Raw genomic sequence first — 15,185 nt, 5'->3', positions numbered from 1 at the left:
GTGTCTAACTCAAGGCCTGGGGGCTGGATCCGGCTCACGCGGTGCTTAGATCTGGCCCGCGAGGCCGCCTTGGAAACAGAAGTATTGGCCTGCGGTGCCTCTGCCAGCAAAAACGGAGCTCGGAGCTCCATTTTTGCTGACACAGAGCTCGGGCCACCACAGGCGCCCCCGACACAAGTGATGTCAAGGTGGCCACGCCCACCCACCCCAAGGTCAAACACAGCCCTGATGTGGCCCTCAATGAAATTGAGTTTGACACCCCTGCTCTATAACAATAAAGTAGGTTTTTTGGAATCCTTGTGATGCCAAGGATTCCTGACCTGGCCTATCTTGAAGGATTGACCAACTATATGAAACCCAGTCAAAGCAGACTAGAGAGATAAAACAACTTGTTTTGCAGGATTTCACCTTATACAGTATATGGAAAAATACCAGAAGACTCAACAAAGGATAGTTCTTACAAAATAGTACCCCAAACATGTTTCTCAAGTTCAGGGGTGGCTGGGTTACCTTTACTACCGGTTTGCAACGGGATCGCACATGCGCAGATCGCCTATGATGACATCCGGGCGGTGGACGGAGCCTCCCACCAGTTTTACTACCGGTTCTTGCGAACCGGTCCGAACTGGGGACAACCCACTCCTCAAGTTAAAAGATGGATCCTATATGGATGAAGTGATGGCACTCAAGTTAAAAATGCTGACAGGAATGAGAAGCACAAACTATGTCCAAGCCTTCTCAGAAGATATAAAAGGGACAAAATTCTAGTACTTTGGAGGCATCAAATCTTCTGAAACTCAAGTTTTGTGTACTGTTTATATTGAGTTGTGTAGGGATATACATGCAGAAGCGTTACGCATGAGTGCAAGCGTGCACGAGCGAACCAGTAGCAAACTAAATTGAAACCCACTACTGATGTGTATATATCCATCAATGTATGAGACAGTGAACATATGAGCATCAAAAAGAGCAAGGAATGGCAATTCTTTTTATGTATTTATTCGTTTGATTTCTATTGCCACGAACTTCATCATGCGACTACACAAATAATACAAATTATACAATCCATGATGTGTCATGACATCATGAAGTGCGTAATGTTATGGCTTCTGACAGATATCTACCACTGATCCATAGCACTTGAGGGTGTAACAAAGTTTCTCTTTATGAAAATTGAATGTACAGTTCTTGACCTTTGAGCATGTAAGTTGTAAAAGATAAGGCTTAGCTCATATGCCACTGCACCTATTTCATCTGGTGTTCCCATACTTTTCCAAAACCTTAGGTTTGGGAAGGATTCCGCTGAAAAAGGATTGCTCCATTCATTTAAAGCTGGGTGTTTGTTTTTATAGTACAAGCTTGTGGGCTAAAGCTGCTTTATCATTTGATCTCGAGTAAAACAGAGTTAATTGATGTTATCAATTTTACTTATGCTAAAAATATAATAATAGCACTTGTGCTAATATCCTGCCTTTTTTCTTGGAGCTCAAGGGAATGCACTTGGAGAATCTCCCCTCATTTGATACTTTCAACAATGACCCTGTAAAGGAAAATAGGCTGAAAAGACTGTGGTCAGTCCAAGATCATCCAAAGATTTTATTGGTCGTCTGGGTTGTTCCTGGATATACCCTTCATTTGGGGTCCCTAGGACATGGCCCACTACCCACAGCCCATTTGGAACCAGGCTACAGAAACAGCAGGCTGGCGGACACATGCGCGCACACAGCTCGACTTGCGTGAATGGTGGGCCCGTACCCATGCTCATATGTGCGCAGCTCAACTTGCGCAAATTGAGGTGTGCGTGCATTCACCTGTGCCATTCCCGTAAGTTGAGCTGCGCATGCTGGTTCCCCTCTTCTCCCCCCCCACCCCGCTGGGCTGCCAAGCCACAGAGGTTGAGTACCGCTACCCTACACTACATTGGTCATTAAGTATAAATAAGTTTTTTTGTTTTTTTTTTTGCTTTAATTTATATGCTGCCCTTCTCCGGAGACTCAGGGTGGCTTACAATGCGTTAAGCAATAGCCTTCATACTTTTGTATATTTATACAAAGTCATCTTATTGCCCCCACAATCTGGGTCCTCATTTTACCTACCTTTGAAAGGATGGAAGGCTGAGTCAACCTTGAGCCTGGTGAGATTTGAACTTGCAGTAATTGCAAGCAGCAGATGTTAATAACAGTGCTTTAGTCCACTGTACTATCAGGCTGTTCCTGATTTATGAGTAATATAAAACAGTAGTGCTTATAAAGTGCAAGACAAGCACATCCTGATGCAATGATGCCTTGCCCGATTGATGCCTGCAGGTTTTGTTGGAATTACAGCTTGCAGTGTTTCCCATCGGCTGGAAAATCCAGACATTGTGGTTACAACATATCGGAAGGCATCTACTGGCTAAATGAATAACTTAAACTTAGTACAGATTGTCCTCACCTTACAACTATTTGTTTAGCAATTGTTTGAAGTGCCACTGAAAAAGTGACTCACAACCCATCTTATGACCATCACAGTATCCTCACGGTCACATGACTGATTGGTAACCGGCATGTAATTGTGATGATTGCAGAATCCTGAGGTCATATGATTGCCTTTTGCGACTTTCCCAGCCAGCTTCCAACATGCAAAATCAATGGGTGAAGGTGGATTTATTTAATGACTGCATGATTCACTTAACAAATGCAATGATTCCAGTGGTGGGTTTCAAATTTTTTTACTACCAGTTCTGTGGGTGTGGCTTGGTGGGCGTGGCATGGCTTGGTGGGCGTGGCTTGGTGGGCATGGCAGGGGAAGGATACTGTAAAATCTCCATTCCCACCCCACTCCAGGGGAAGGATACTGCAAAATCTCCATTTCCTCCTGATCAGCTGGGATTTGGGAGGCAGAGAATAGATGGGAGCGGGGCCAGTCAGAATTTTTACTACCGGTTCTCCTAACTACTCAAAATTTCTGCTACGGGTTCTCCAGAACTGGTCAGAACCTGCTGAAACCCATCTCTGAATGATTCACTTAATAACTGTGCCAAAAAAGGACATAAAATGAGGCGTGAGTCACTTAACAACTGCCTTGCTTAGCAATGGAAATTATGGTTCCAATTGTGATTTATTTTTATTTTTTATTTTATTTAGTTTGTCAAACATGTACGAGATAACAGGTATAAGTATAAACATGGACATGAGCACATGAAATGAGTACAAATAAATGGGGACAGTAGGACAGGGATGGTAGGCACACTGGTGCGCTTATGCATGCCCCCTTACAGACCTCTTAGGAGTGGTGTGAGGTCCATGGTAGACAGTTTTAAGGTTAAAGCTATGGGGGTTTGAGGAAGTAACAACAGAGTTGGGTAGAGCATTCCAGGTATTGACCACTCTGTTGCTGAAGTTGTATTTTCTACAATCATGTTTAGAGCGGTTTACCTTGAGTTTGTATCTATTGTTTGCCTCTGTATTATTGTAGTTGAAGCTGTAGTAGTTGTTGACAGGTAGGATGTTGTAGTACACAATTTTGTGTACTATACTTAGGTCAAACCATCGGCGGCGTAGTTCCCGGTTGTCCAAGCTCAAAATTTCAAGCCTGGTGGCATAAGGTATTCTATCATGAGCAGAGGAATGGAGGACTCTTCTCCTGAAATACCTCTAGACCCGCTCAATTGTATTAATGTCCGATATAGTGTGGATTCCAGGCAGACAAGCTGTATTCAAGGATTGGTCTGGCAAATGTTTTGTATGCCCTAGTTAGCAGTACAGTGTTACTGGAGAAAAAGCTTCACAAAATTAGGTTAGCAACTCTTAATGCCTTTTTGGCAATGCCAAAAATGGTTTTAAGTCAAGGACTACCAGTATTGAGTTATTATAGGGATGATATGGAATCAACTGTGGATTCAAAAGTAAGCTTTGACATGAATTGATGAATAGCAATATTTGAGGTTTTAGCTCAGCTATCAACAGATAGTTGCCACAGAGTAGCATTTGGTAGAGGAGCCATGAAGGCCCTTGGAAAAGATATTCAAAGGACACGATTTATCCATTGTACTTACAAAGATCAGAATTGTGCAAGTTATGGTAGTCCAGTCTTTGTGAAGCAAAAGTTGGATTTGAAGATGCAGAACAGGAAGAGTATTGACGGCTCTGAACTTTGGATCAAAGGATAATTCATTTAGTCAATCTAAGGTTCTGTGTCAAGGCGCCAATGATCGGGCTCAAATTGTCCTAGACACATTATGCAAAGACCAAGTGTCAGGGTTCCAAGTAACACCACCAACGAAATCAAACTCTGAGGCTTGAGCTTCCTCAAAGCTAACTTTTATTAGGGATGTCATATTGGCACATCTGGGAAAACCCGAATCTGAAAGCTTCCGGGTTTTCCTCACCCACAAGAAAGTTCAAGACCTTGCCCACATCTCCCACATGTCCACACAGCTCCAATCAGTTCTTTCTCAAACAGAAGACATCTTCCAATTTCTTCTTTGCACAGCTGCTGGACACCATGGCCTTGAACTTCTCTTAGAGACGTTTGTTATGGCTATCTCTACTTCACTCACGCAATCCCCCCTCCCAACTTCCCACGGTATGATTGTGGCAGGCCTGGATCCTCAAGGCACACAGGTAATATGGCTTCCAGGCATGACACCAAGCTCCCTTGAAAAGCTTTAATGCTGGAAAAAATGGAAGGAAAGACAAGAGGATGACCAGCATTTTACAGTGGTAATGAAGACACCATTGGAAGACCTGAAAGGACAGATTAGGGACCGACAATCATGGAGAAAATCTATACGGTTCAGTGGTGGGTTGCCCCCGGTTCGGACCGGTTCGGACGAACCGGTAGTAAAACCGGCGGGATGCCCCACCCACCGCCCCAGATGCCGTCATCAGCGATCTGCGCATGCGCAAAAGCTTCTGCGATCCTGTTGTGAACCAGTAGTAAAGGTAAGTAGAACCCACCCCTGATACGGTTGCTAAGAGTCAATCATGATTTGATGGCATGTCATCCTTATCATCTTCATCCATCCTTATCCATCACCATCACCATCCTCATCCATCATCATCATCATCATCCTCATCCATCATCATCATTATGAAGAGACTGTTATGGGAGGTTCTGCACCATATGAATCCATATCTAGGTCAATCTGGAAAACTATCTAATCTTCATGGGGTGGGAGAGGCAAGAAGATACCAGGAGGACCTAAAAGATGCTCTGGGCAAATGAGTCTCTACCTGAGAACAGAAAAAGAGGGGAATTGTTAGGCTGCCTGAGGAACTTTTTGAGATGAGTGGAGGGTAAGAGACACAGGTACCAGGCGAGGCACCAAAGGGATTGGTGGTGGGCAGAAGATGGGCAAAGGGGGTGGGCAGGGCTTGAGTGCTGCCATTGAGGCAGGGGCTTGGGGGGGGGCAGGGCTTGGGGAGGTGGGCGGGCCAACACGTGGGAAGGAAAGGGCGGGGCCTGTCACGTGCAGGAGGGACGGAAGCTGCTTCGGTGGAGGTGTTGCCCAGGTGCTGAAGGGGTTGGGAGGGAGGGAGGGACGTGGGGGGGTGGGGAGAGGGTGTCCCCCGAGGGGGGCAGTTAGGGCACTTTTCCTGCGGCCGGAAGCGGAAGTCGCCTGGTATTTCCGGCGCTCCGCGGGCGGGCGGCCATGTTGCAGGGGTGGATCGGCGCAGCGGCTTTTGCTGGGTCCCGCGGTGGCCGGTAGGTTGCGGGCTGGCGCCTGCCCGGGCGCGGCCAATCCCCGAGGGGGGGCGCTGCAGCTGGGACTCGACTCGAGGCGTGGCGGATCGGGGGGAGGGAGGGGAGGGGGGGGCTCCTCGGCCTCGCCTTCTCCTCTCTCCCCCCCCCCTCTTCCCGGCCACGGGATGCTCCTCCCTGGGCGCTCTCCTCCCCGCCCTCTCCCGGCCGGTCTGCGGATCGCCCCCCCTCCCCATCCTCGGCCGCCGCTTCCGCGGGGTCCCGCCGGACGACACACCTCTTTTCCCCAACCCAAAGCCTCCTTCCCCTCCGCCTGGCCCGGCCCCGCCCCGCCCCTCTTTTGCCTTGGCATCGTCCCCTCGTCCTCCTGCTCCCGGCTTACTTTGGCTTCAGTTTTAGGGAAGGTGGGGTGGGGGGGGGGAAGAAGCCTCCCCAGCCCTTCTGCGCCTGGTCTTTGGGAGCGGACCAGCTGTCAGGACGGAGCCTTTTTCTTCCTTCCTTCCCCCCACCCTTTCCCTTCACCGAGCTGTCATCCTCAAGATCTGGATTCGTTTTTGGGGAGATCCATCCCTTTCGGATCCAAAAGGCTTTCTGCTTCCGATTCTGCTTCTGCCTTTTTTGCAGCTTTCTCCAAAAGAGAGGGAGAGAAAAAAAGTGGGCTGTCCTTGGGGTTTTTGCAAGAGGGTTCCGCTATTGTTTTGCACCCCGCGCCTTGGAGGGTGCACATCTTGGATTGAATTGGTAGGAGTCCTTCCTCTCTTGCTTCCACACAAGTTTCATGGCCACAAAGAATACAATACGTGAATAATAACATCTCACAGGTGATACAGCTATAATATATAATATATATTTCTTTATCAGCAAAAATATAAATTTTGGTATAAAATGGGTTGTCGTGAATGCGACTGAGGGCTCCTGGATTGGAGCTGAAAGGCGAAAGGGAGCCTTCTCCCACATGTTGGGGTAGACCAGGTGTCTTGATAGAAAAACTATATATATATAGCCAGGTTCTTCCTACGTAAACCAAGATTTAGGGCTGCATAAAAATCTTGGTTTACGTAGGAAGAATCTGGCTAAAGAGAAATACATATATATACATAGATAGATAGATAGATAGATAGATAGATAGATAGATAGATAGGATGTAGACATGATTAGGAAATGGCAGAGATGCTTGCAATTCTTAAAGATTTTCGCAGCTTTGAATTGTCGAGATCGGATGCGATTTCGAAGGCCCATTCAGAAAAGGGTGCTGTAAATAATACATTCAGGATCAGTGATCACAACATTTCTTTGAACTTCTTCAATCATTTGTGGGCAATACATAAGGTTGCAGTTATTTGCTTATATATTTATATATATATTAGTATCACAACAGAGATCCACATCTTGCAAAACTCTAGGAATGAATTAAAAAAAAAAGATCTTTGTATGGAAGTATTTATTTTTTCGTTCAACGTCTGTGAAGTTAATTTGTGGTGTACGTCTTTGAGAAACTATCCGAAATAACTCTTACATTTATTTTATCAAGCAAGTTTTCATCAACAGGCAAATTATCCTCTTGTTTACTGTGGTGTAAGTCTTAATTCGTTTTGGTTAATATATCATCCACTCTTTCAAAACCAACTAACATCTTTCACTGATTAATGTGAAGATCCAAAACCATTGTTTTACATTAAAAAAAATGATAGCTTTAATTTCTCTTTGGGGTTGTGACTATTGGCCACCATTTTTTTAAAATAAAAGATCATTTACATCACATATTCACTATGGTTAATAATTTGTCTTGATTTTTAGAGTCTCTCCGTCCTCCCAGTTGAAGTCTGTAAAAACTTCAAAAACTTCACAAGAGGTGAAGCTAAAACAATGAGTTCTTTTAGGGTTGTTTTTCTTGTTACCCAAGTTCTGGCATGACAACTACTCAAAGCCTAAAATAAACTAATAAGTGAGCCATTTTGGTTGTAAGGGGGAGCTGGCTAGAACTTAAGACCTATTCACAAACAGGTCATAAACTATAATGATGAATGTGTTGTGTGAAAACACTTTAAAGTTGTCTTGCATTGCAGCTTTATGCATGTTTATTTGAAAGTTTCTGTCTAAAAAAGAGCTTATTCTCTGATAAGTGTTCACAATTGTGGCAACTGGGTGCGCTGCTGTTGATTAACAATTATTTCCAGCAGGACTTTTGGAGTGGCACCACAATATTTGAGTTTGAATTTGATCCTAAATGAGTGATGTTGAGAGGTCATTTAGTATATGATATAGATAATTATTTGGGGGATGAGATCATTGGTTTCGAAAACCTTTTTTATATAATCTGCTTTGTGTATCTTTGAAACAGTTATTTGAAAGATGTTCTGTTTTACAAATGGGTCCAGAGCCTGCGAGAGACTTACTTAATTCGTCTTTTCATTTCATGGAAAAATTACAATGTGATGTGCAAAAATCAAATGCCTATTGATGGATCAGCTGACTTTGAGTGACATACTGTATTTGGAAGAGGCACTTCTAGCTTTGGACGCGCAACAGTGTTGTGTCATTATTTTTCTCCTCCCTTAGTGACTGATCATCCTAATTACATGACAGGATTGTGTCATGCTGCAATGCTATCACTCTGATATGTTTCCTGTGTTCATAGCATGATATTACATGAGGAATGGAGAAAATGAACTGGGCTAGGTTACTGTTAAACCCAAATCTGATCTCAATTGCCATGAGATTGAATAAAAAGTAGAGCTGGTGGGAATGGAACCTTGTTGAATATTTAATCATTGCAATCAATCATGTTTTGGCTAATCATATTTTGGCTGGATATTATATTTTACTAGGTTTGCACGACATAGTATGCCCAAACTAAAGAAATCACCAAATAGTTTAATAAATGAACCAGTTACCTGTTTTGATTGTTATTCATGAACTCCTAGGCTTTTAACATAATAGACTGGTAATTTATATTATTTTTTTTAACATAGGCTGGTGGCAAACTGTGGCCTTATCCATCTTCCATTCACTCTTGCCCTTGTGCCTTTGTTCCATAGTCGTCTTCACCCTTAATGGCTAATTGAATCGAGTTGCTGGGCCAACATGTATTCACTTGTTTTGTGTCCTAGTGTTTCAGTTTTAAAATAAAAAATATATATATACAGAATTCCTCCCTGTCAGTCCTGACCAGTGACCAATTGTTTGTTTGTTTGTTTGTTTGTTTCAAGGTAGGTAAAATGAGGACCCGGTTTGTGGGGGCAGTAAGCTGACTTTGTATAAAAAAGAACACCGCTTGTGGGGGCCCGAAAGCCCTATAAGGAGGTATATACAAAAGTATGAAGGCTATTGCTTAACGCATTGTAAGCCACCCTGAGTCTCCAGAAAAGGGCGGCATATAAAATCGAACCAAATAAATAAACAAACAAATAAATAAATGTTTTATGACATAATACAAAATGTCATAAAACTTTTCCTGTGGTCAACTGTTGATGCTGGACATTTCAACATGCACTACCATTGTAAGTTGCATAGTTTTCGGAAAGTGAAATTTTGCATTATTTTTTTTTTAAATTTGATTTATATGCCGCCCTTCTCCGGAGACTCAGGGCGGCTTACAATGTGCTCAGCAATAACCTTCATCCTTTTGTATATTTATACAAAGTCAGCTTATTGCCCCCACAACTGGGTCCTCAATTTACCTACCTTAGAAAGGATGGAAGGCTGAGTCAACCTTGAGCCTTGGAGAGATTCGAGCCTGCAGTAATTGCAGGCAGCTGGTCTTAATAACCAGCTTAATAACAGGGTGCCTTAGACCACTGTACTACCAAGGCTCTTTTATTTATTTAATGCAGCATCAACTTTATTATTGTTTCATGCACTTATAACTGAGGCCTGGCACTAAAACCTAGTTCTGAATCAGAATGTGTGTGTGTGTGTTTTAAACTAGTTTAAATTCAGCATTCCTTGCATCTTAGAATAAGTTAACTATGAAGTATGAAAATGTTTAACTGTGAAAGGGTGTGATATTTCATAAGCTTCCGATTTCTAAACATAACCTGGAATAATGATCAAAAAAGTGACCAAAATAAAGAAGTATAATTTCACTTCTGCATTTAATCATATATTTCTCGGGAAGCGATTGCTGTGTCTGAGTTAGTTTAAATATATACTTGTTGAATCATTTTGAAAGCACTCCTACTCCTTGTTAAATATAATCTTCTAACTAGCTGTTGGACTCATATAGCCAAAAAGAAAATATTTGTTAGTTTCAAATCACTCCTAATTTGAGTGAGGTTCTTCACTGTGAAGACCTAAGGCACAGATTTATCTGAAAAAGTTGAGACTTGTTATTTGACCTCTAAAATGGCAGTGACCGAGTAATACTGGATGTATTATATTTTGGATTTACTTAGATCAGTATCAAGAGGTCTAACAAAGAGAAGAGAAATTGTGTTCTCTAAAGCTGAATGCATTCCAGAATTCTCTGTTATACATAAAGGCATTATTTTTGGAGGCAGGTTTCTGTAGTAAGGTTTCCCAGAAGTCATTCTTCCTAGTGTTTGGAACCCACATGCAAATCCTTAAATGTGGATGCTGCTCACCAGACCATCTTGCTGATTTAGAAGTAGGGAACCTGTTGCCATCCAACTGTTTTGAACTACAGTGGTCATAATAGGTAGCCATGATGGTTGGCTTATTGGTTTATTATAAAGCTTGCCATCCAAAAACCTGTAAAGAACACCAGCTGACTAAACCAGCATGCAAAATGGAAAACTAATTGATACAACTTGTGAAATCCCTTACAAGGTAAGCAGAATTATTTCCATTTATGAAGCCTTTTTGTAAGGAACTACTTAATGAGATGTCATGTAGGGCTTTCAAACCTCTGCTTCCATTTCCTCTTCCGCACCTTCTCCTGAAGTTTGAGTGTTGGTAGAGACATATTGTTTCTGAAAAAATAATAGACTACAGATTACAAGAACGTGTTTAATATAGTAACAAACATCTCCCAGGTAGTGCAGAAGATACTTAGATGGAAAGTTTGGTATATTTTTAAATGGGGACAGTTCTGTTAACTGTGAAAGAACAACAAATAGTGTGATTGACTCTGAAGATTACCTGATGGGAGACCATGGTATCTCAAATGGACTAACATACTTAATATGTCCGGAATCCAGAATTTATGACTCCTGTGGAATTGAAATACGGCAAATTTTATAAAATACCTCTTGACATAAAAATTATCAAGCCTTTTATGACATACCATACTTTTCGGAGTATGACACACTTTTTCCCCCCTAAAAGAGGGTGAAAATGTTGGTGCGTCTTATACACCAAATACAGCCATTTTTGGTCTCCTGAAACCCCGCCCCGTGCATCCCTTTTTCACCAAAACAGGCCTGTTTTTCGCAAAAACAGGATGTGCAGAGGGTTTGGGAGGCCTGCAGAGTGCTCCTGGGGGCCGGGGAGGGCAAAAACTCGATGTTGGGGGGGGGGTTGGGAGGCCAGAAACGGGCCCGTTTTTCATGAAAATGGGCCCTTTTTTTTTCAAAAATGGGGCCTGCAGAGGGTTTGGGAGGCCTGCAGAGTGCTCCTGGGGACTGGGGAGGGCAAAAATGTGACACGTGGGGGGGTTGGAAGGCCAAAAATGGGCCCGTTTTTTGCAAAACCAGGAGTATTTTTGCCCTCCCCAGCCCCCAGGAGCACTCTGCAGACTTCCCAAACACTCTGTGCACCTCGTTTTTTGCAAAAAATGGCCCATTTTTGGCCTCCCTAGCCCCCAGGAGCACTCTGCAGGTCTCCCAAACCCTCTGCAGGCCCCATTTTTGCGAAGAACGGGCCTATTATTGTGAAGAACGGGCCCGCTTTTGGCCTCCCAACCCCCCCCTCGCATTGCGTTTTTGCCCTCCCTAGCTCCCAGGAGCACTCTGCAGGCCTCCCAAACTCTCTGCGCATCCCGTTTTCGTGAAAAACCGGCCCATTTTTGGCCTCCCAAACACCTCACGCATTGCATTTTTGCCCTCCCTAGCTCCCAGGAACACTCTGCAGGCCTCCCAAACCCTCTGTGCATCCTGTTTTCACAAAAAGGGGGCCCATTTTTGGCCTCCCAAACCCCCCACATATCACGTTTTTTCCCTCCCCAGCTCTCAGGAGCACTCTGCAGGCCTCCCAAACCCTCTGCGCATCCTGTTTTTGTGAAAAACGGGCCAAGCAGAGGGTTTGGGAGGCCTGCAGAGTGCTCCTGGGGGCCGGGGAGGGCAAAAACTTTTTTTTTCTTGTTTACCTCTTCAAATTCTTGGTGTGTCTTATACTCTGGTGCATCTTATAATCCGAAAATTACAGTAATATAAAATGTCATAAAATATTTCTTGTGGTCAACTGCTGATGCTGGACTGTGCTATACAGTTCAACACGTGCTACTACTTCCAAGGCAATATCTCTGAATATCTCCCTGAATTTTTAAAGAACTTTTCAAGTATGTTAGAAGCTTTGTCATTATTAAAGGTGAGAAATCTGGTAAGCAAATGTCTCTGAAATGATGAGCCAAGAGGTTATGGGTTGTCTAGTACAATCTTAATAATGAAGAAATGAAGCATTTCAAACTAAAGCTCAGCAGTCTTCTGACCTATGGTTTCCTTAATTCTTCTTTTCCCTGTTTTTTTTTTTTTATTGTAAAAGTTTTACAATTACATTTTCACCCTGTTTTCACCCCCCTAACCCACCCCAAGCTCCCCAACCCATCCTCCCTAACCCCCCCTAACCCTCCCCTCCCCCCCGGACTTCCATAGAGTGTACCCCATCATTATCCCCTTTATATAAAAAAAAAAACCTTGAACTTTAAACCCCCCCAACCCCCATATCATTTTTCATCTTCACATAGTTCAAATATTTCTATCTTAATGTAATATAATACTATCAATAAAAAGCTATTTGATACTTCCTAGTTTGATATTTGTTCTGCACATAATCTATCCATTTTTTCCATTCACATTCATAAGTCTCTTGTGAGCGGTCTTTTAAATATGCTGAAATCTTCGCCATCTCAGCGAAACTGGCCATCTTCAAAGTCCATTCTTGAACGGTGGGCAAAGCTACATTTTTCCAATATTTACCTATCAACAATCTCGCTGCTGTAATCATATACAAAATCAACTTTGTTTCATCCACTGTAAAACCCTTAGCTATACCCAATAAAAACAATTGTGGAGAAAATTGAATTTTTTTCTTCAAAACATTCTGCATAACCCACCAAATTTTTATCCAAAAAGCCTTAACTTTCTTACAGGTCCACCAAATATGAAAATATGTAGCATCTGTACAATCACACCTCCAACATTTTGGCTGAACATTAGGATACATACACGACAGTTTCTTAGGGTCTAGATGCCATCTATAAAACATTTTGTAAAAATTTTCCCTCAAATTCTGCGACTGTGTAAATTTAACATTCTGGACCCAAATTTTTTCCCATGTTTCCAACTTCACTGGTTCTTCAAAATTTTGTGCCCACTTAATCATACAGTCTTTAACTAATTCAGTTTCTGAATCCCTTTCTAGCAAAACATTATAAAGCCTTTTAATATGCATTGGACCTTTCTCTCTTATATGTCTAACCAATTCTTCCTCATGCAACATAATACCAATTTTTTGGTCCTCTTTCCATCTCAATTGTAATTGATTATATTGTAACCAAGTTAAATTAATCCCTTCGTCCAACAGTGTCTGCAAATTCTTCAGCTGCCATCTGCCCGCATCTGTAAAAAGAACCTCTTTGTATAAAACCCCCCCGAGTGACATTATATTTGTATTCCACAAAGTATGACCAAGATCCAACCATAGCGGTATTTTATAATCCCATTTGAGTCGGTGCTTCTTCCAAACTCTCATCAAAGAGTCTCTAAGTATATGACTTTTAAATATTTTATCAACTTTGTCATCATAAAATAAGTAAGCGTGCCATCCAAATTCAAGATCAAAACTTTCTGCATTCAATATTCCAGCCTTTTTACTTCCAAACCAATCACTTGTTAAAGTTAAAGCTGCTGCATCATAATATAGCTGTAGGTTTGGAAGTTTAAGACCTCCTCTTTCTGGAACATCTTGCATAATTTTCAATTTCACTCTCGGCTTCTTCTCGTTCCAGACGAACTTATTCACTCCAAATTGCCAAACTTTCAATTGTTTATCACTTTTAAGCACCGGAATCATTTGAAACAAAAAAAGAAATCTTGGCAAAATATTCATCTTAACTGCTGCTATTCTTCCAAGTAGAGACAGCTGCAGTTTTTTCCAAGTCTCCATATCTTTCTGCACCTCTCGCCACAACACCTCATAATTATTTTGAAACAATTTCATGTTTGATTCTGCAACCTGAACTCCTAGATATTTTACCTTAGGTACAATCTCAAAACCTGCCCTCCTTTCAAGCTCATGTTTGCGATCTTGTGTCATGTTTTTAACTATCATTTTAGTCTTTTTTGGATTCAATCTGAAACCTGAAACTTTACCATAATCTTGTATAATGTCCTTCATCAAGATTATTGATTCCATTGGTTGTGATAGGGTAACAACCAGATCATCTGCAAATGCCTTTATTCTGTAATCCTCTTGCCTAATCTTTATACCTTTCAAGATATTAGAGTCCCGTATTGTATTTAACAAGACTTCTAGTGTTAAAATAAATAAAAGTGGGGACAACGGGCATCCCTGTCTTGTTCCTTTTTCAATTTTAAACTCTGTTGTCAAACTTCCATTAATAATAATCTGTGCCTTTTGCTCTTGATAAATTGCCGAAATCGCCTGTATAAATTGGTCCCCAAAGTCCATCTTTTTCAAAGTCTTTACTAGAAAATTCCAATCCACTCTATCAAAGGCCTTCTCTGCATCCAAAAAGACTAGCACTGCAGGGATCTGTTTATTCTTCTCAAGATATTCCAGTAAATTTATTACTTGCCTTACATTATCCTTCATATATCTGCCCTCGATAAATCCCGCTTGATCATCATGAATCACCTCTTGAATTACTGGCATCAATCTGTTGGCTAATACTTTTGCATAAATTTTATAGTCATTATTTAAAAGAGATATTGGTCTATAATTTTCCGGTTTTTTAGGACCTACATGTTCTTTTGGTATCAAAGTAATATATGCTGATTTCCATGATGGGGGTATTTTACCCCCTTGTTGTATATTGCAAAATAAGTCTCTAAGTTGTTCCACCATTTCTGCTTGTAAAGTTTTATAATACACTGCAGTCAATCCAACTGTTCCAGGAGCTTTAGCTGTTTTCAATTGTTTAATTGCTGCAATTATTTCCTCAACTGTTATAGGGTCTTCTTTTCCCTGTTTGAAGATAGGGCAAATTTTGCCTCTTCCAGTCTCCTGGCACTTAATCCTGTCACTGCGTTTTTGTATTTACCAGCTGAGCTCATTATTTCTGGACTGTCAGACTTTCCGTAGCTTGCCAAAATTTCTTATCAGTAACTGATACTACGTATATCCGCATTCCTTTCTTTCTA

The 15,185-nt window shown here is 41.9% G+C and overlaps 1 protein-coding gene and 1 long non-coding RNA gene across 6 annotated transcripts in view; one reads left to right on the top strand and one right to left on the bottom strand.

Annotated features, from left to right (window-relative positions):
* Positions 1–4,285: 4,285 nt before the first annotated feature.
* On the bottom strand, positions 4,286–5,369 carry LOC148115582 (uncharacterized). The gene is made up of 2 exons (XR_015731976.1): positions 4,941–5,369; positions 4,286–4,654 (listed from the first exon to the last, which is right to left on the bottom strand). It is a non-coding gene; the product is annotated as an uncharacterized LOC148115582 (long non-coding RNA).
* A 62-nt stretch (positions 5,370–5,431) lies between these two features.
* Positions 5,432–15,185, top strand: part of CCDC71 (coiled-coil domain containing 71) — a 29,529-nt gene continuing 19,775 nt past the window's right edge. The window contains exons 1-2 of one of the 5 annotated variants that reach the window (XM_087883795.1): positions 5,566–5,688; positions 6,310–6,506. The gene's annotated coding sequence lies outside the window, so the exon portion shown is untranslated. Of the gene's footprint in view, positions 5,496–5,565; positions 5,689–5,826; positions 6,507–15,185 lie in introns of those variants that run through there. The other 4 variants (XM_060684318.2, XM_087883796.1, XM_087883797.1 and 1 more) reach the window with 4 other exon arrangements.

This window comes from Pantherophis guttatus, chromosome 2, assembly GCF_059756535.1.
Source record: "Pantherophis guttatus breed Tessera chromosome 2, ASM5975653v1, whole genome shotgun sequence".
Lineage (NCBI taxonomy): Eukaryota > Metazoa > Chordata > Lepidosauria > Squamata > Colubridae > Pantherophis > Pantherophis guttatus.
Note: the sequence above shows the minus strand (reverse complement) of the source record. Positions and strands in the feature narration are given on the sequence as shown.